Here is a 22,680-nt window from a genome sequence, read left to right on the forward strand (position 1 = left end):
CCAAAAATTTGGAGGGGGGGGGGGAATGTTTTTTATAATTTCTGTTATAAAATTTTGCAAATAAATAATCTTTATTGAAAAATGTAGGTCAAAATATAGTCTGCTACATTTCAAAAATATGCCAAATCAGTGTTTATTATTAAGGCTCTATTCACACCAATGCGTTTTTTCATGCTTTTGGCAGAAACGCTGGACTGTATTTTGTAACATGGGTTCCTATGAATCAAGTTCACAACAATGCATTTTTGTTCCTCTGCATTTTTGGAAAGGGTCAGGGACTTTTTTAAACGCAAAATTGTGTTTTGTTTTTTTTTGCTTTTTTTTTGGTTCAATAGACTTCAGGCTCGGTTCACACTAGATGTGGTGCGAATTCACAGTGAACATGCGAACCGATTGTGGAGTGTATGTTAAAGTGATTGTAAAGTCTCATTTTTTTTTGTATAAAAATAACAAACATGTTATACTCACCTGCCCTGTGCAGTGGTTTTGCACAGAGCAGTCCAGATCCTCCTCTTCTCGGGTTCTTCTTTGGAGCTCCTGGCTCCTCCCTCCTGTCAAGTGCCCCCAGAGCAAGCAGCTTCCTATGGGGGGGGGGGGCACCCGAGCATAGCCACAGCTCCATATGTCCATTCAGACACAGAGCTGTGGTTTGACCCCTCCCCCTCTCTTTACTGGTTGGCTAACTGGCTTTGATTGACAGCAGCGGGAGACAATGGCGCTGCTGCTGTGTCTCAGCCAATCAGGAAGGAGAGTCCCGGACAGCTGAGGCACTTGTGCAAATCGCTGGATAGAGATGGGGCTCAGGTAAGTACTAGGGGGGCCGAGGGGGGGGGGGGCTGCTGCACACAGAAGATAAAAAAAACCTTCTGTCTATACAACCACTTTAAACGCAGCGCAAAATCGATACTGGTACAGACAAAAAAAAGGGTCCTGCATGAGTTTGGAGCGAATGCAGTGCAATTTAGGCCATACAAATCCATGGCTTAATTTGCACCCCAGAGAAAATGCATGTAATTCGCACAGGAATACGCTGCGATTCCTGTGCAAATTACAACCGGTGTCCTGCTTCAGAGCAGTGTGAACCCGGCCTCAATGGAGAAGTTGCAGAAAAGCATGTAGTGCATTTTTACAGTGATTTTGCTGCAATTTGCGTTTTTCGTTTTTTAATCTGCCCAACAAATTAAAAAAAAAACGGAAAGAATGCAAATTGCGGCAATATCACTGTAAAATCGCAGTAAAAATGCAAAAAGCACTGCAGAAACACAAAAAAGCGAACTGAATAGGTGTGAATGAAGCTTTAGTCAGTAGGAAAGTTATAAAGTCTACAAACTACCCTGTTTCCCGAAAATAAGACCTAGCGCGATTGTCGGTGATGGCTGCAATATATATGCCCTACCCTGTTTCCCCAAAAATAAGCCCTACCCTGGAAATAAGACCTACAAGGACTTTAACTAGGGATTATTTGGGGGGGGGGGTAGGGCTTATATTGCAGCCATCACCGACACTCACGCTAGGTCTTATTTTGGGGGAAACAGGGTATGGTAATTATATATATGAAAATTGATCAATCCTGGTGTACTGACGGCCTGTCTCAATTCTTGAGGCCCTAAAATGCCGGGACAGTACAAATACCTCCCAAATTACCCCTATTTGGAAAGTAGACAGTCCAAAGAATTAACTAAGAAGCATGGAGAGTTTTATGAAGTTGTAATTTTTTTTGTCACAATTTTTTAGAAAATAAAATAGATTGATCAAATCATTGGCATGGCAGTGATCAGTATGTTTTAAAAAAAAAAATGTAAATCATTTTTTTTTATTATTTTTTTTTTATATATTTTCTTTTCTTTTTTTTGAAAACATTAATTAAAAAAAAATTTCACAATTTTTTTTTTTTTACATACTGTCACCAGAGTAGTACAGCACGATTAAATGACTGGCGTGGCAGTAATAAGTATGCTTTAAAAAAAATGAAAATATTTTTTTAGAAAATGAAATAGATTGATCAAATCATTGGCATGGAAGTGATCAGTATGTTTTAAAAAAAAAATGTAAATAATTTTTTTCTTTTTTAAACTTTTTTCTTTTTTTTAAATATTTTTCTTTTTCTTTTTTTTTAAATATTTTTCTTTTTCTTTTTTTAAAAATGAAATAAAAAAAATGTTCACAATTTTTTTTTTTACATACTGTCACCAGTGCAGTACAGCATGATTAAATGATTGGCGTGGCAGTGATCAGTATGTTTTAAAAAATGAAAATATTTTTTTAGAAAATGAAAACGGAAAATTTATATCATATACTTACCGTAATTTTCCTTTCCTGATGGACTCCATGGCAGCCTACGTATGGGTTAACCCCGCCTCTCCTACCTCATAGGACCCCACTCCCATAAATCTTTGCTTCTAGTCAGAGACCACGTTCCGTAACTTAGCCTACTCCAGCAATGGGAGGGAACTCCTGCTGCCATGGAGTCCATCAGGAAAGGAAAATTACGGTAAGTATATGATATAAATTTTCCGTTTTCCTGATAGACTCCATGGCAGCCTACGTATGGGAAATGACTAGCCATACACACCCGGGTGGGCAATTGCTGGTTAAAGAAAAGAAGGTTTAATTGGCACCGTCAACAGATAAGACATTCAAACCAAAATTAACTGAAGACAAGGAAGCCGGTTCTACACAATAGTGTGTCATAAAAGTATTAATCGACGACCATGAGGCCGCTTTACAGATCACTTCCGGGGAAACATGACGGGAAGCTGCCCACGATGTAGAAACGCTCCTGGTAGAATGAGCAGTAACCGCTTCTGGGGGAGCCAGACCCTTAGCCTTATACGCCCTTTGGATGGCTTGGACAATCCAAGATGCTATAGTTCTTGAAGAAGCACGTAAACCTCTATTCTTCCCATAAAAGTAGATGAATAAGTGGTCAGAATTCCGGAAAGGAGCTGTGGCTTCTAGGTATTGCTTTAAGACTTCTCCAACATCTAGAGGATGAATATTGGAGTCTTCATCTGCCTGGAAAATTGGAAGAACAATTTCCTGATTTTCGTTAAAAAACGGTTGTTACCTTCGGATTTGAACCTAACATAGGAATCAGGACTGCCCGATCTGGGAAAAAGGTGAGAAATGGCTCCTTGCAGCCTAGGGAACTAATCTCAGAGACCCTTTTGGCCGATGTTATGGCCACAAGAAAAGAAGTCTTAAGAGAGAGATCCTTAATAGATGCTTGTCCCATATGCATTTCTGAGAAAAAATCCAAAACAAAAGGAAGATCCCATTTTGGAAACCTTGGCTTTCTCTGAGGTCTGAGTCTTCTTGCCCCTTTGAAGAACTGCCTAGTGAGAGGATGCTTGGCCCATGAGATACCTGAGAATGCAGAGATCGCAGAGACCTGAACCCGCAAGGAACTTACAGATAGGGACAAGTCTAGACCCTTTTGTAGAAAACCAATAACGTCCCGTATCTTCGGGTCTCTACACGAGCCGTTGGATGTAGACACATAGTCCGCAAATTTTGCCCAAATCCTCTGATAAACTTTGTTGGTACCTGGTCTTCTGGCATTTAGTAGAGTAGAAATGGCTGTATCAGGACAGCCTAGTGCCTCCAGCCTTTCCCTTTCAAAAACCAAGCCATCAGATGGAGCTGAGATGGGCAAGGGTGATAGGTTGTTCCCTGTGACAAGAGGTCCGGCCTGAGAGGGAGCGGAACTGGATCCCGGTAGCGGAGTTGTAATAAGAGAGGGAACCATGGTCTGTTGGGCCAGTATGGAACAACCTCTACTACTTCGACTTCTTCCCATCTGAGCCTGGACAGAAATCGGAGAATGACTGGAACCGGGGGAAAGGCATAAGCCTTGTGGAACCTCCACTGATCCGTCAGTGCATCCACTCCGAAGGCCTGGGGACAACGACACCTCGTGTAATACTTCTTCAGCTTGAAGTTGCACGGGGAGGCAAACAGGTCCACCTCTGGCAGAACTCCCAGAGACAGAATCCAGTTGAACACCTCGATGTGGAGAGACCACTCGTTGTTGTCCAGGGAAAACCTTGACAGAAAGTCCGCCTGGACATTTTGAATTCCCGGAAGATAGACTGCCGTTAGATTCAGCAGATTTGACTGGGCCCAAGCCATGGTTGGCTTCACTTCCCTCAGCAAGGAAAGACTGCTAGTGCCCCCTTGTCTTTTGATGTAAGAAACAGCCGTCGTATTGTCCATCCTTAGAAGGACTGAGGATCCTGATGTCAGTTGGAGAAAAGCCTGTAAAGCACGGAAGGCGGAGTTCCAGCACATTTGAGACTACCTTCTGGGATGGGAAGTCCCACATGCCTTGGGCTACTTCCGACAAGCATAGAGCACCCCAACCTCTGCTGCTGGCATCCGTTGTCACCGTTACCCAGGAGACCGGGGCTATTGAATGGCAATTCAGAAGGTTCTTCTGCTGTAACCACCAAGGAAGACTCTCCCTCATTGAAGGGGTTATCCGAACCAGATGATCTCGGGAGTTCGGATCCCACTGTTGGAGAAATCCCCTCTGAAAGGGTCGCATTCTCCATTGCGCCCACTTCACCATTGGAGCTGTGGCCACCATGGTACCTATTATCATCAGACACTGTGAGGCCCTGAGAAGGGGAGATGACATTGCAAGATAGATTCTGTCGCGAATCACCGGAATCTTCTCTAGAGGTAAGGAGATTGTACTCTTTACTGTGTTGAATCGGGCTCCAAGAAACGTTAAGGACTGAGTTGGGATCAGATGACTTTTCTCCTTGTTCAATAGCCATCCGAATTCCATCAGGGTAGAAATGACCTGATCTCGATGTGCCAAGAGATGGTCTCTGTTTTGAGAGAGTAAGAGCAGATCGTCCAAGTAATGGTGCAAACGAATCCCTCTGACCCGGATTAGAGCCACGATAGCCAGTAAGAGCTTGGAAAACACTCGAGGCGATGTTGTAAGCCCGAATGGGAGACAAGTAAACTGAAGGTGTGTTTGACCCACTGCAAAGCGGAGATACTTCTGAAACTCCCTTGCGATAGGAACATGAAAGTAAGCGTCTTTCAGGTCTATGGAAATAAGCCAATCGCCTAGTTGGATCGTCTGGCGTATTGTTAGCAATGTCTCCATCTTGAACCTTTCTTTCTTTATAAATGTGTTCAGGTGTGTCAGGTCGATGACCGGCCTCCAGGAACCACTCTTTTTGAGGACCATGAAAAGGAGGGAGTAAATGCCTTTGAACCTTTCCTCGGTTGGAACCCGAATGGCGGCTCCTTGGGCCAACAGGGATTCTGTATACGACAGGAGAATTTGTCTCTTTTCCTCTGCGTGTGGCAGAACTGTCGGAACGAACCGGTGTATGGGCGGGCTGTTAAAGACCCAGGAATGGCCCACTGAGACAATGTTTTGATTGTCCAATAGTCTTTGACTGAGGCTGCCCAGACGTGCTGGAAAAGGAGTAACCGGGCCCCAACCCGCTCCGCCTGGACAGGCTCTATATCAAAAAGACTTGGAAGGCTCCCGTCCCCCAGATGTAGCTGACTTTGAGGACTTCTGGCCAGAGGGTTGATTTCTCCTCCAGTTTTTTCTAAATTCGCGACCAGGCCTGTAGCGACGGGCATCCCTAGCGCGTTCTGGATCTGACCTATATTGAGATCTCCTCTGACCCAGGAGACGGCGATCCTGGGGTAAGAACCCCGACTTACCACCTGTAGCGCGTGTAATGGCAGAATCCAATTTATTCCCAAAAAGGGAAGATCCCTCAAAGGGAATTCTGCACCATGCCTGTTTGGAGGCAGGATCAGCAACCCAGGGGCGAAGCCATAGGGCACGTTTTTCCGTAACAGAGGAAAGCATAACACGTGCTACAAGGCGAATAATATCAAGGGACGCCCCCCCCAGGAAAACTGAAGCGAGTCTCAGCTCATGTATTGGTGATCTCCTGACCAACTCTTCGGACATACTGCTCAGGGTTGCGCCAATTTCATCCGTCCAGGCCTCCATAGCTTTTGATAACGCTGCCAGGGCTAAGGCTGGTTTACAAGCCATACCTGCTGTTATATAAATACGTTTCAAGTCCGTATCAATCTTTCTTTCTAGGCCATCCCTGAAGGACACAGTATCTTCCAGAGGAAGTGTAACATGTCTCACTAGCCTCATCAAGGCTGCATCAATGAGAGGGGCCGACTCTAGATGTTTCACCTCATTGCTCTTAAATGGGTACATTTTTGAAATTTTTGAAATCAAGGAGTTTTTCCTCTCAACTTTACTCCATTCGTCCATGATAATTTCGCCAAGTTCACCCAGGAAGGGGAAGTTTGGGCGCTCCTTTTTGAGATGTTTAAAGTATTTCCTCTGCTTAGAGGGAGCTTCTACAGGATCTTCCCATCTCAATGTCTCCTTGACCGCCCTGACCAACTGCGGAACTAAGGAAAAGTCAAAACCAGCACCAGGTTCCAAGCCTTCAGTTTCACTGTCGGAAGAACCGGAAAATGAGGGACTATAACGAGAGGGACCAGGAACCTCTGTATCCGAAACATCAGTGGCTAGAGCCATACCGGAAGGAGGGATAAACGGTTGAACAGAATCTGCTTTATTCAGTGATTCCTGAACTACTCTCCTGACCAGAGCTTCCACTTGCTGGTCCCCAGCTCCTCTTTCCTTCATGGCTCTTCCATAACATAGCTCACAGAGGGATTTACCCTCTGAGACCTGAGCATTACATCCCCAGCAGGCTCTTGTCTCTGAGCGGCTGGCATGGCGGTGAGAATGGCGACAAGACTCAGACTTAGACCTTTCTTTACGGTGTCTGGATGGTGACCTAATATGTCTAGAACTTGACGTGGAATGGTGATGTGAATCTTTATGTGCTGATAACTGAGGTTCAGACCTGGAAGGGCTGGAAAGAAGAAAACATGCAAAACAAAGTCATCCTGATCCTAACCCAAGCAATACAGGCAGAATGAAAAGAAAAAGATTCATTCCTACCTGCGGCATAAGGGTTGGCCACTGGGGGGCGGCGATACGTCCATAGCAGCAGACTCAAACAGCTAGGCAATAAAAACAAATACAGTGCTTGCAGAGTATAATAAAGCAGTGCATAACAAATTGACCATGAGAGAAAAGGGAGACATACCTTGGGAAAACAGAGAGCAGACACTGGGATCACAGCCTGAGCTCAAAAGCACGAATCTGCCGCCGAATGATGACGTCATCGCGCCCACAGCGTGCTTGTGCCGAGACTGACGCCGCCGTACAACGCCCGCGCGCATGCGCGGCCGCCGCCATCTTGCCCCGACCGCGCCTGCGCAAACCAAGCCTCGATCTCAATCGAGACTCGGCAGCTGCGCAGATCGAAGCAGGAAGCAGCGAGATGGAACGCAGGAGCGTCCCAGCGCCATAACCAGGAAGACAGACAGAAACGGTACAAACACACAAAAACTGCTGCCATAGATAAACTGTGTATACATTACCAATCCTGCACAACACCTGATCCGACCTGGTACTGGGAGCTTGAAGTACTCGTAGTGCACCCGGAGCATCATAAATGGGGGGGGCCTCCCGCTAATAGCAAGGACGTTTGGCCAAACTGCCGCTTGCCAGCCAATGGCTGGTTAGTAAGCTCTTCATGGCATCGCATCAAATTGCCCGTGCCCACCCTGCTAATAGCTGGGGAATTGGGCTCCAGAAAGAACCGCCATCCTGAAATTCGTGCACAAACCAGCCGGCCTGGATCCAACTTCATAAGGTAAAACCTTGGTCCTAGGAGGAGGACAAAAAAGGAACGTGGTCTCTGACTAGAAGCAAAGATTTATGGGAGTGGGGTCCTATGAGGTAGGAGAGGCGGGGTTAACCCATACGTAGGCTGCCATGGAGTCTGTCAGGAAATAGATTTATCAAATCATTGGCATGGCAGTGATCAGTATGTTTTAAAAAAAGTACCAGTTACTTACCGGTAACTGTCTTTCTGGGAAATCTTCCAGGACGGCACACCTGAGAGATGAGAGGCTCCTCCCTACAGGAAACACAATCAATCGACAGCTGTTTTAAGTCCCCACCCTTCCCCTTGATCCTCAGTTTGTAGAGAAGTAACTCCTGAACCAGGTTCACAAGGGAAATCATTCCTCATAGGTACTCACCTTCTAGTGTTCTAGAATTTTCCCTCATCCAACGGGCGGGAAGTAGGCCTGCCGTCCTGGAAGATTTCCCAGAAAGACAGTTACCGGTAAGTAACTGGTACTTTTCTCAAGTCATCTTCCAGGACGGCACACCTGAGAGGATAAACAAGTACCTCAGGCCTACCTTAGGGTGGGGCCACTGCAAAACCCTCTTGGCGAACCTTGGCTCTGCAGTGAGCTTTACCTCCACTCCATACGCTCATATGCTTGATGAAGGCATGTTAGCTGGATCATGCGGCTGATCTGCAGGTCTGCTCCACAGATGTTCCTGCCTTTTCCGCTTCAGATGCAGTATCTAGGTGAAATGGGCTCTTAAAAATGGAATCAGAAAACATGTTAAACTTGTAGGTTAGCAATGTTGCCTATCTCACACATCTAACAACCATGGCCTATTATGCCTGTAGGTGCTACTTAGAACCACTAAAAAGATAAATAAGAGACCTGTGTAAGACAAGGACACTACATTAATCAATAAGAGGGCCTGTCTTAACACTATCCTGTTGAGGGAAATAAAACTGCTTCCTTTTTATCTTTATGTCAGCAAAAGACTAAAGGGAAGCCTACTTAAGGGAAATAGATTAACAGAAGCTTGAACCCTGGGTTTAAGGCATGCCCAATCTATGTCCTTACTTACGCCTGAGAGCCTTCTTCAGGAGATTAAAGTCCCTAGCAGGAGTAGACTACCCATATTGCTATGTCTAGTTTTGCTAAAAGGGCAAAATGAAGGCCATGCACCAAGCTGAAACCTATTCGATCGGGTATACATCTTTATACTTCATCCTCAGGCCCTAATACTCCTCTGAACAGAACTCTCCAAGTTCTTACTAAACAGGGCGATTCATTATCCCCTTCCTCCAGTGTCCCATAACCCTACAGGGCTTCAACCCTAGGAAATGGTTCTGGCATCCCTGAATGCAAGTGGTCAAGGTTTTCTGACATGTGGCAGCTGCAGCCCGAACTCCTGGCCCCTCCATGGAAAAGAAGGCTGAAATACAAAAGGTGATATATGCATTATTAATATCACAAATAAAATGATCATAGATTGTGGGCACGGCACAATAGATTTAGACAGAAAGGACACAAGCATAGACAACAATGTTGTGTGCCTGAGTGTGACTAGCTAAACCAATATATCAAATATGGGAAGAGACCCAAATCTGAACCTCAACGTAGACAAACAGTCCTCATAGTCTGGTTTTCTGATGTGCTGCCAAGACGTAAAAACATTAAGACTCAAGCAAACCCTAAATGCTGCGTATTTCTTTAGTGCAGCTAGCTAGGTCATAACTGATATATAAATACGGAAAGGACAGGAACCCCCTTTACTGTTGTGCTTTACCTATGTACAGCAAAACAAGGCTATAAAGACAGAAAGACCCAAACTTCTATGTTGTGTATTTCTGACAAACCACCACAGTTATAAGATTAATATGAACACCAACTCCCGTGTTGTGCATTTCTGCTATGCCACAGGGAAAAATATGGAACACAAGACAATCCTTTCTGTCATGCACTTCTGTAGTGTAGTTCAGATAGAACCAACACTGAGAAAGGACACGAGCAACCTGCAGCATTGTGTTTTTCTGAAACAGAAAGCACCAACAAGCTTCAATCTTGAGTATTTCTGCTGTGCAACAACATAAAAGCAGACACTGAGGAAAAAGACAGACAGCCTTTACAGCTGCAATCTTTCTGGTCTGCTGCAAAATAAAACAATAACGCCATGATGAGTATTCCTGCTGTGTAGCAAAACCTCAATCAGAAGGGACAGATAAGTTTAGGGTTCCCACACCCGTGCGACCCAACCTGCGACTTGGGACTGCAAGACGCATGAGAAGTCATATACTATGGCTTCCAATGGGTACCATTTGTGTCTGTGCGACACCAGCAGTCCCTGATTCCTGGATCCACAGACCTCAAGATTACACAGGTCGCAGGGAAAAAAAAACAAATAGCAATTTTCAGGTCGAACAAGTAAGGGGTCCCCAATGCTGTGACTCCCTGGAGGATTGCAGCCAACAAACCCCTGCTGTGTATCCCTAAGATGCAGAAAGGTAGATCCATGAGAAACACTGCTTAGCCTGATATACAAACGATAAGGCAGTAAATATAGGACATACAGGACACAAACATTCAATCTTTGTGTATGTCTGATGTGTAGTAATATACCAATACTGAGCAGAGAGGCCACCATCCTCAATGTGTCTCTCAGCTGAGCAGCAAAAACAAAATCAGAAAAAGACAAGCAACCTTCACTGCTGTGTCCTTTCTGATATGCAGCCAATAAGGCAGTATATGCAAGACATAAAGGACAGACAACCTTCAATCTTGTATATGTCTGATGTGCAACAATATAACAATTCTGAATAGAGATAGCACATGCATATTGAAGCGATTTGGCCTTGCGACTCAACATGTCAAATCGCATGGCTAAAATCAGCACAACACCACTTTGTGGTGCTACATGGATTACCAAAGGCAGTATATGTACTACACCTGGCAGGGGTTCAATTTGTATTTCTACTATGTAGCCCAACAAATTCGAACCATCAATTTTCACTGCTGCCTTTCTGATAAGGCAGTAATACAGGACACAAAACCTCACAGACCTTAATGCTGTATAAATCTGATGTGCAACAATAAAACACTATGAATAGAGATAGCACATCCATATTGAAATGATTTGTCATGCGACTCAACATGTCAAATCGCATGTTTAAACTCGGCAGCCATTGCTGTTAATAGCACTGTCTGAATCAGCACAGCGCCACGCAAATCAGGACCATCAGACTTCACTGCTGCCTTTCTGATAAGTAACCAACAAGGCAGTAAAACAGGACACAAAGCCCCACAGACAGACCTCAATCTTGTGTATGTCTGATGTGCAGCAATATAACCATTATGAGCAGAGATGTCACCAGACACAATGATGTGCATTTCTGCTGTGCAACACAAAACCAGAAAGTACAGACCACCTTCACTGTTGTATTTTTCTGATCTGTAGCCAAACAAAGCAGTACCTTTAGTATATAAAGGACAGCAAACAAGCTTCAGTGCAGTGCATTTCTGATGTACAGCAATATAGCCCTTATAAGCAGAGATGTCACAAATCTCAATGTGTATTTCTGCTGTGCCACAAAAACATCCCAGCAAGCACAAACCTTCACTACTGAGGTCTACTGGTGTGCAGCCAATGAGGAGTCATGGTCTATCCCTTTATGAAATAACCAACAGGCAATTTATTTCATAGGCATAGCCTGGGCTGTAGATACTAAACCTTCACCACCAGAGAAGGAACAGATCCTAAAATGGTTGGACACCCTACTATTAGTAGTAGTTGTTGTCCTACCTTACCTCCATAGACTGAGCAAACGCTAGCCAGCACATATCCAGGTGGTGCTGATTAGCAACTAAAGTCTCAATGAGCCCAGCCCTAGAGACCAATTTAAGACCTCTCTAGAAGAGGTGGTTACCAGTTTAGCCTGGGAGGTAAATAGCTATTTGCAGGCTTCAAACAATTAATTATGTAGCTCTTGCATAGGTTTGCACAGAAAATCCTCAATTAAAAGGATGTAGGGAGCGATCTATGGTGAATCGCCTTTAGATCTGCCACTGCGTGGATTGTAGCCCAAACCAATAAAAAAAGTTTCTTCTTACCTCCTACACTATAATATAAACACAGTGTAAAGGTGGAGTGGGAGGTTGGAGCTTATGAAAGTTAACTATAGCAGGCAACCCCCAAAAGGAGGATCTGTGACAAGGGAACCCCTACTGTGCCACACAGTAGCTTGGTCTCTGCCCATCCTTGAATGTTAGGTCAGCTTTTAAACATTGTGAAGCAACTTCAGATTCCTAGCAGCTGGGCTAATAGGGCCGGTAACCTAGTGCACCTGCTGACCAGGGGAGCTTCTGAATCCACCAACCACTGCCCAATTAATAACCTGTTCAGTGGTATACCTGGCCTGTAAGTAACTTTGTATCTACCAGGTCCCCTCTGTACGCTATATTCATCCCTACTAAATGTACCACAACTGGGCATGTAGGGAGAGGCTGGCAACCTACTGCTGCGATAACCACAGTGTCTCTGCTGTAAGAGGGAGCTGTGGCTGGTGGTTTTAGCAGTGGCATCTGCGCTATTTGTATCCCGACCCCAGGTTCTGCACTGCACCAGTCAGTATATACACGGGGAAGGGGGAGCAATGGCTTACCTACCTCTTTCTCATCTGAAGTGGTTTAGGCACACTCGTTCCTCTGCACCACCTGTCCACCATACAGCTTCTCTGATGTAAGAGGGAGCTGCGGCTGGTGTTTTTAGCAGAAGCTTAAGGGCTATTTGAATCCAGACCCCAGGTGAGATCTCAAATGCCCAGAAACCCTCTGGCTGGAATTGGGGATTTTGCAGCTAAATTCCCACGGCAAAAGGAAAGTAAAGTACTCACCGTTGTCGTCTTCCTCTTTTTGCCACAGCCAGCGGGCTTGCTTTTCCATCCTTATGGTCCACACGCAAGGAGGATAGCCGCCAAAGTGCTCCCCCCCCCCAACTGCTGTCCCCATAGGGAAGTCAGTCTATATACATGGGGGGGGGGGGCAATGCCTTCCATTCCTCATTCCCATCTTCATATCTGAGGTGGTTAAGGCAGACATCCACCGTAGTAAACTGGTGCCTCCTCGCTCTAGAGAAAGGAGGATGTGGGCGCCTGCTCCTACTGACTCTCAGCCTTCCCTCCTGGGTAAGAACGCCGCTGCCATTTTCCCGAAGTTTGAAAATGACGCGGGTGCTTGTTGCCACGCCCTCTCCGGCAGCCCACGCAAGCTACCGGGGACCCAGGAGTCGGGGACAAGCCCCCTGGAAAGAACCGATGGCCAGCACCCCCGTCTGAACAGCCACCTGTACAGGTAAGGAGGGGGGAGACAGGATAATGGCCCCTGAAGTTCTGGGTACACCACTGTACCCAGGGTCCTTCAGCTCTCAGGGGGGCTCTTCCAATTTCTGCTGCCCGCCCTGAGGAAAAGATAGGGGAACCCCCCAGGAAGGACAAGAATATCCTACCAGACCCAGAGGCTTCCCAGGCTTGTGGTCCGGCTCCCAGGGGGAGACCACCAGCCCCAGGCTTCGGGTCATTTGGAAAAAAACAAACAGTTTCGCTGTGTAGGGAGAAACACAATCAAAAAACTGAGGATCAAGGGGAAGGGTGGGGACTTAAAACAGCTGTCGATTGATTGTGTTTCCTGTAGGGAGGAGCCTCTCATCTCTCAGGTGTGCCGTCCTGGAAGATGACTTGAGAAAAAAATGTAAATAATTTTTTTCTTTTTTAAACTTTTTTCTTTTTTTTTTAAATATTTTTTCTTCTTTTTTTTTTTATGAAATAAAAAATTTTTTCACAATTTTCTTTTTTTTATTTTTTTTTATAAAATTTTATTGAAAAAGGGTATAAAACAAAGAATACAAAATTACAAGGACAAAGAATTTTCTCAATTTAGAAAACAGATTGAGTGGGAGCAGCCATATGACATAGATTGAAGTAGGAACATATTACTCTGTACATTGATTAAGGGAGACCTACCATTCTCCCCAAAGGAGGGAGAAGGGGAGGCCTCAACTGGATGGATCTAGTATTCGTAGGGTACCATGACATGTTTTGTGAAAAGGAGCTCTATGATACAATTTTCTTTTTTACATAATGTTACCAGAGCAGTACAGAATGATCAAATGCTTGGGATGGCAGTGATCAGTATGTTTAAAAAATTAATTAAATAATTATTTTCTTTTTTAAACTTTTTTCTTTTTTTTAACTATTTTTTTCTTTTTTTTAAATACTTTTTCATATACTGGGACCAGAGCAGTGCAGTGCAACCATAATGACTGCCTGGTACAATGATCTGTGCTTCAGCTGTGTCCAGTGGTTACAGAGGGTGACCGATTGTGCCTCCTGGGATAGTGGTTAATCACAAACCCCACAAAGACCGACTAAATGTACAGTACACTGTCTGGAAAAAAATGAAAGAAATGGTAGAAGTGATCAAAAAGGGAATCGCAGGATAGTTTGTTTAAAGGGGCAGTCCTTTATGTTGTTCTTTGGCCGGGTATCATTGGGGCCCTTTAAGAAAAGGTGGTGCACTTAATGGAAGTTCTAGTAAAGCAGCATGCAGTAAAGGTGCGGTAGAGATGCAGTTAAGATGGGGCATAGGTGTGGTACAGGTGCAGTGTAGACATGGGTCAAATACAGTGGCAGTTTGGTAAACTGCAGTATGGGGTTGGTAAGGGTGCAGTCTAGGTTTGTCAGAAATGCAGTAAAGGGATGGTATAGATGAGGTATGGGTTGGGTGCACTTGGTGTCCTGCTCTCAGTGGCTCAGCCTCTGTTAGCAATGTCAATAATGGGCGGATGCCCTCTCACCAGTTCCTAGAATGCTGCTGCAGATGCTCACTGTGGATGTGGGGCCCCCTCAGTTTCTCTGTGACAGTGGTGCAGGTTCTTTGATGTGGGCGGTGCTGCATTGTCCCCCAGGTGCCCTCACTCCCAGTCTCTGGTTCACATGGCAGGCAGGTGAATACTCAGACAGAGATGCATTCACTCTCTCGCTCCTCGGTGCCAAGAGGAAGAACTTTCCCTGGGCAGTTTTAAAAAAAATCCTCTCTCCACTTCTCCTACTGCATAGCTCCCAACTGTCCCTTATTTCAAGGGACTGTCCCTGATTTGGAACAATGTCCCTCTGTCCCTCATTTGTCCCTCATTTTGGTCTGATCTATATAGATGTATATAAAATGCACTTTTTATCTATCAAAAAGTGTTTTCCAGAGCTAAACTTTTCATCCGATTTCTAAATTGCTGCATTTGTAAATTCCAAAAGCCAATATAAAGGAATAGTAGTGGTTAAAAAAGCACTTGTGGGTTTAACCAATCTTGTTCTTTTGTACAATTCTCCTTTAAGGGGGCGTGACAAGGGGCGTGTCCTATGCCTGCATACTTTTGCTGATGGGTGTCCCTCATTCCCATCTCAAAAAGTTGGGGGGTATGCTACTGCACAGTGTCTATGGGTCTCATAATATAACTGCCGCCCCAAACGACAACTCCCAGGATTCTCAGCGCTCAGTTCAGAAATCTATGGGTTTGCTCAGCTTTAGCTCTCCCCCTGCTGGGCAGAGGAGAATAGTGCAGCATAACATCATTATCTCAGTAAAAAGTAAGTGAAAGTAAACTAATTGTAAAGGAGGAAATGTCTCCTTCTCCATGTTTCTGTAGCCAATCACCTGGCTACATACATTTGAACTTTGCTCCTGCTGGTTCACAAACAGAGCTTTCTTTTGGTGGCATTTGACACCTCTGCGTTATCTTACTTTTTTGCACTATAAACTAAAAAAAACGACAATTTTGAAGAAAAAACTTTATTTTTTTACTTTTTGCTATAATTTATTAATTTCGGGCAATGTGTATTCTGCTACATATGTTTGGTAAAAAAAATCCCAATAACTGTCTATTGATTATTTATTTTTATACCAGTAATCAGCGAATTATAGTGAGACTGTTATTTTGTGGCGGAAAATAGGACACTAAGGGCCGGTTCACACAGCGAGGCGAGGCGAGGCGACACGGCTCGCCTCGCCTCGCTCCCGCAAGTCGCCCCCATTCAGTACTATGGAACCGTTCTGAGAGGAGCGACTCGAGTCGCTCCGACTCAGAAAAAAGGTTCCTGTACTACTTCGGGGCGACTTCGGGGGCGACTTGCATTGACTTCTATACAGAAGTCCTCTGCAAGTCGCCGCTGAGCTCCCCGCAGGTCGCGGCGAGGTAAGTCGGAGACGCCTCGCCGCGCATCGCTGTGTGAACCGGCCCTAACTGACACATTTGATACTTTGTGGGAATCTTGGCTGGTTAAAGTGGGTGTAATATTGAAGCGTGACGTGTTGGGTATCAATTTACTCAGCGTAACATCATTTTTCACAATATAAAAAACAAATTGGGCTAACTTTACTGTTGTCTTATTTTTTTAATAAAAAAAAGTGTATTTTTTCCAAAAAACGTGCGCTTGTAAGACCACTGCGCAAATATGGTGTGACAGAAAGTATTGCAATGACCGCCATTTTATTCTCTAGGGTGTTAGAAAAAAAAAATATATATAATGTATATATATATATATAATGTATATAATGTTTGGGGGTTCCAAGTAATTTTCTAGCAAAAAAAAACAAACAGATTTTAACTTGTAAACAACAAGTTTAAAAAATAGGACCCGTGTCCTATCATATTGTGTCCCCCATCGGATAGTGTCTGCTGTGTACTGCGCATGCACAATACACAGCACACACAGATTCCGAAAATAGCCGAAGATGAACGGCGCCTGCGCTGTGAGTCCAGGTTCTAGCCCCACCATCCAAGTGGAATATAAAAGAGCCGAGCGCAGCGAGGCCGTGCCCGAAGCGTGGCGAGCGGCCTTCTAATATCGGCAGCCCTATGTCCACTTGGATGGTGGGGCTACCACCTCGACTCACGGCGCAGGCGCCGTTCATCTTCAGAGATTTTTTAGAAGATCCTACTGCTCCGTACTGTGCAAGCGCTGCGCCTGGGGTGGACAGTATCCGATGGCTGGACTGAATATGCCAGAACACCAGTCTTAAAGTGGTTAACCCCTTGGCGCTGGCTGTACACAAATATGCGGCCTCTTGGTGCCTGATCCTTAGCACAGAGGGGCCACATATTTGTGTTAATCGCCCCCAATTCACTTGTGCCGAGAGCGTGCGCGCTGCGTACTCCTGGAACAGTTACAGTCGCTTTACCGCAGGTGCAGCCGCTAATCGATAATTATGAAACCACTAATTTTTTTCTTAACAAAATTGGAATTACTCTTTAATGCACAAAAAAATACACATTTAATATTCAATAAAGATTTTTATTTGATATTTACAGTATAATTTAATTTTAATTGCTCTTCTGAAAAAGGTATTATTAGTCATGTGACCGGCACAGCACCAATCAGGGCTGGCCAGACCCAGACACTCAGCGTAATAGAAGCCCCTCCCACAGATCTTTCATTACAGATGCCAAAGAACAGGGAGAGATCATGTGACCACGTAACAGTAATGCAGGAATAAGGTACTTATTAAAAAAAGGATTAAAAAAATAAATAAAAAAATACGCGCGCATGCGCGAGGGATCCAAGATGGCCGCCAGCGCCTGATCCTCCGCGCCACGCCGGACCAGGGGAGCTTGCAGAACGGCGAATAGCTCGCCAGGAAGGTGACACTCCGAGGCCCCTGTCTCCCGATTACCCAGGGATCCCCCCGAATGTCCGCTGTAGCGACCAGGCGCGATCTAGTGCCACAATTTGAGGCGGCCTCCAGAGCGGGGTGTACCAAGATGGCCGCCGCGGCCGAAGCACACAGACAGCGTGCAGCACACAGCGCGGAACACGGCGCTGACCACAGGCAAGTGCTATCCCCGACCATCCTGAATTATACACCCACAAACCAGGGGAACTTCCCCATGCGCGGAGCCCCATCACCGGCCTCCACAGAGTCCCTGATAGGCATGTCTATGGCAGACCAGGCCTTGTCTCCCGCGGAGGACTGCAGGCCTTCATTCCAAGGCCCCATCTTAGCAGATCAGTTCCCTCAGGAACAAGACTTGTCCACAGCAGACCTTTTTATCAAACTCTCGTTGTTACTTGAAAGGGGATTGGCCTCCACAGCAGCGAAAATCACCGGGGAGATTAAATCAGACCTACACAACATTGGTCAGAGAATGGAAGCTATAGAATCTAAGCTTGATGTTACGGCCGCAGTTGCCAATCAGAACTCTGACTTGATACATTCCATGCAGGACCAGTTGGACACAGCGCTATCGCGAATTGACGACCTTGAGAACAGGTCGAGACGTTATAACTTCAGAATCAGAGGGCTGCCGGAATCCATCACGGACGTGACTGCTGCCACCCAAGACCTGATCAAATCGCTATTGCCCAATATTGATCCTCAGCGACTGGAGCTGGATAGAGCCCACAGGGCCCTGGGTCCTCCCAGGAAGGACGGCCTGCCCAGAGACGTAATAGTTAAGCCGCATCACTATGCAGTAAAGGAGGAAGTAATGAAGCAGGCCCGTGTGGCCCCACAGGTGACATGTCAAGGCCATGTGATTCAAGTGTTCGCAGATCTGGCTCCGTCGACCATCAATCCCACTTTGGTCCAAATCCAAGTCACGACGCTCCGGTGACAATGGTCACACCTGAAATTCTTTGGTCAAGTCCATTCCCTACATCTCCCGTGATCAGAGATGGTCGCGCAACTCGACTCACCTCTTGTTGACTGTTCCTGGGTAACCGTACCTCGGAAACTTCCCATGTTTGAAGAGGGCCTGTGTCCCCTACAATACCACCGGAACTCCTCTGTTTCCCTATTTCCCACCTTTTTGGGGTTTTTGTTTTGTGTTTGTTCGATACTAGACTTTTTCTTCCTCACGGTACAAGATATTTGCCTTCATAGTACATGAACGTAAGCTGAACATGACTGTTCGAATTAGACACAAGATTTTTTGTCTATTTTTTTATATACTATTTGCTCCTTTATATGACTACTCTCCTGGGTGGTGCACATGTTTACAACACAAGTTAATGTTTTTTCCTTTGCTTCATGTGTGTTCCTGGTGGTATTTTCACGTTTAATTTCTTCAAGCCGTTTTAGTGTTATGCTATCTACATTTTTCAGAAGCCCCTTGGTCCGGGGCGGTACACATTTGCCTTTGCCTACCCCCTGCAACCCTTCGGGATTTCAGGGGCTAGGACTTCCGAGAGCACGCTCTCGGTGATTTCTTTTTTCTCTTCGGAGATTTCTGACTCCGGAGTTTCTCTCTCCCCTCCGGAGGCAGGCGCTTTTCTTGGGAGACTACTTTCTACTCTCTTCCCTCCCCCCCCCTCAGGTAGAATGATTTGTGTTTGCTATTTTACCCTCACTATTTGTTTTTTGATTAGCAGGTTCTCCGCTACTAGAGATGGCGATAGCATGACTCTCTACGAAACTGGAAATCTCCTCTTAGGTCCCAGAAATTTTCTACTAATGGTAAGTGAAGATGTGTGTGCCCGAGATCCGAACCTCTGCTCCCATGGCTGATACCATTCCTAAGTTGTTGAAGCTAGCTTCTCATAATGTGCAAGGGCTAAATTCTCCCCTTAAACGCAAGAAACTGTTCAGCCTATACAAATCCCTTAGACTAGATATTTTATTTCTTCAGGAGACGCATTTCCCGAGCCGGTACAGCCCACCTTTCCTGCATGCCAACTATCCCAAATTTTTTCTTGCGAATGCCGAGAACAAGACAAGAGGAGTTGCAGTTCTCCTGGCGAGAGACTGTAACTTCACGTTGACTTCTGTTTTCAGGGACCCAGATGGCAGGTTTATCTTAGTGAAAGGCCTTGTGGAAGGGCAACTGTATTCTCTGATATCATACTATGCCCCTAATAAGGGGCAAGACAAGTTTTTTGTGAAACTCTTCCACACCCTTAACCCTATGCTCGAAGGTAAAGTGATTCTTGGGGGGGACTCTAACGTAACTTTTGAACAGGAACTAGACAGAACTAGACCCTTAGGCCGCGTACACACGCGGGGACTGTTCGCCCAACTTTGTCCGTCAAACAGTTTCGGCAAACAGTCCGCTCAAAATTAGCATGGACGGACATGGCCACACACGACGGATGAACAGTTTGCTGAAACCGTGCGCGATGACGTGAACGGCACGTACGACGGGACGAAAAATACGACGTCCTATACACTGCATCATAACTTTCGGCGTGTAAATCCTTTCTGAGCATGCGCGGAACTTAGTTTGACGAACAAGCCTACACACGAGCAGACTGTTCGCTGAAACAAGGTTTCAGCGGACAGTTTTTCGGAAATTCCGAAAAACCTTGTTCGTCAAACTGTCCGCTGAAACTGTCCGCTGAAAGCCCACACACGAGCGGACTGTCCGCCCAAACACTGTTCAGCGGACAAAGTTGGGCGAACAGTCCGCCCGTGTGTACGCGGCCTTAGGGCAACAGCTTATTCGTCCACGCAAGGTCAGCCACAGAATAGCAAAATTGTTACACTCTCAGGGCTTAACTGATGCATGGAGGGAACTAAACCCGTCCACTAGAGACTACACGCATTACTCTGCTCCTCATAACACATATGCTAGGATTGACCACCTTTTTGTTCAAAGTCATGCGCTCCCCTCTGCTGAGCGCTCTTTGATAATAGACACGGTCCTCTCAGATCACGCGATTGTGGCGCTATACCAACGCCTCACCTCCCAATCCCCGGGTTTTAAGACTTGGAGACTTAATGAATCCCTCCTGACAGACCCTAGCAGAATCCCCGATTTAGAATTAGTCCTACAGGATTACTTCAAACGCAACACTCCTAAAGATACTTCTATGGAGACAGTGTGGGCGGCGCATAAGACAGTGATTAGGGGTGAATTCATAAAGCTGGCCACTCACCTAAAAAAGGAAAGAACCTCTGCAATCGCCAGATTGGAAATGGAATACGCAAATCTCAGAGCGAAACATAAAAAAAAAACCCTAAAAGAAAACATCCCACAATTGGACAAAATAAAGCTGGAACTAAACCTAGCCCTCACGACCCGTGCGGAGAAAAGTATCAGATGGAGTGGTAATAAATTTTACACTCAAAAGGATAAAATAGGTTCTATGCTTGCCTCCAAACTATCCCCCAAACAGAGATCGCACGGTATGCCCCACATCAGATTGCCAGGGACTGGACTTTCGTCTAATCCAACGAAAGTCCTGAAAGCTTTCCAAATTTTCTACTCTGATCTCTACTCCGCTCCTAAGACTGACCCCCTAGATGACATCAACTCCTTCTTAGACACGTTACCAATTCCTCGTATTTCTAATGCACACCGAGACGTCCTCGAAGCCCCCTTTACGGAAGAGGAGGTTCTCGAAACTATTAAGGGACTGAAAAGTAACTCAGCCCCTGGGCCGGATGGGCTATCTAACACCTATTACAAAAAGTTAGCAAATATTTTAGCACCACACTTGGCCAAATTTTGTAACCATAAAACCAAAGGAGACCCGCTTGACCCTCTTCTCAACTTAGCTTTTATCTCTGTAATTCCCAAGCCAGACAAGAATCCAGAAATTGTAGACAATTACCGCCCGATCTCACTTATTAATTGCGACCTTAAGATCCTAACTAAAATGCTAGCAAACAGACTAGCTTCTTTCATATCCATATACGTCAATAAAAATCAGGTGGGGTTCATCCCCGGACGACAGGGGCCAGACCAAATTCGAAGGGCCATTGATATCATTTCAATATTACAATCAAACTGGGACGGCGGCCCTAAACAAGAAGGTATGCTCCTTTCGCTAGACTTAAAAAAAGCTTTTGACTCAGTCTCCTGGAACTACCTCCTTTTGCTCCTGGACAGATGGGGATTTGGTGATAGGTTCATGGGGTTGATCAAATCCTTATATTCCACTCCTCAAGCCAGAATACGGCTTCAGGGCCACTATTCTGAGCCTATTCAGATAGCACGAGGGACCAGGCAGGGGTGCCCTCTCTCCCCGCTGATTTTTGCCTTAGCAATTGAAACTCTGGCTATCGCACTGCGGGAGAATCATAATATAAAAGGAGTAGACTGCGGATCGCAAATACACAAATGTGGGTTATATGCAGATGATATTCTTTTGTTTATCACTTCCCCTATCACCTCCCTTCCAAATCTTCTTCAAACCCTGGGAGAGTTCTCTAAAATCTCTGGCCTACAAGTGAATTATAAAAAATCCCTGGCAATGAATATTTCGCTGCAACCACAAATGGTTGTTCAACTGCGTCAGTCCTTTCCTTTCGAATGGAATGACACAGCCATCAAATATCTGGGAGTGTACTTAACACCTAAAATTGAATCCTTATACAACGCTAATTATCCCTCGATGCTCGCTAAGTTAGCCTCAGATCTTAAAACTTGGGCCGGATACAACTTATCATTGTTAGGAAAAATTAATTCTATTAAAATGACCCTCTTGCCTAGACTCTTATATTTATTTCGTTCCTTGCCCATTCCTATCATCAGAAAGCATCTGAAGGTATTCCAGAGTAAGCTACTTAAGTTTGTTTGGGGTAGGAAGGGGTACAGGATACCCCAAAGTATCTTATTTCATCACAGGAAGAAAGGAGGACTCGGTCTTCCCAACCTCCATTACTACTTTATAGCCGCTAGACTATCACAGATTTCGATTATTTACTCCAAGTTTGAAAAGCCAGATTGGGTTGGGATCGAGAGACATGCTGCCCCACGTCACACTTTAGACTTTTTAATGTGGACCTCTCCTAAGGAGAGACCCCCGATATTAGCACCCACTCTATCACACTCTCTAGCCCTTTGGGATAAGATTCGCAACTGGGACTCCATCTCATCTCCGTCCACACCGTTAGCACATCTGTTTAATAACCCAGCTTTCCCCCCAGGTCAAAATATATCAGCATTTAAATGGTGGTTGAACAAAGGGCTGTACC

Source organism: Lithobates pipiens, unplaced genomic scaffold, assembly GCF_037356315.1.
Source record: "Lithobates pipiens isolate NorthernLeopardFrog02 unplaced genomic scaffold, aLitPip1_a1.2 Scaffold_19, whole genome shotgun sequence".
In the NCBI taxonomy this organism is placed as follows: domain Eukaryota; kingdom Metazoa; phylum Chordata; class Amphibia; order Anura; family Ranidae; genus Lithobates; species Lithobates pipiens.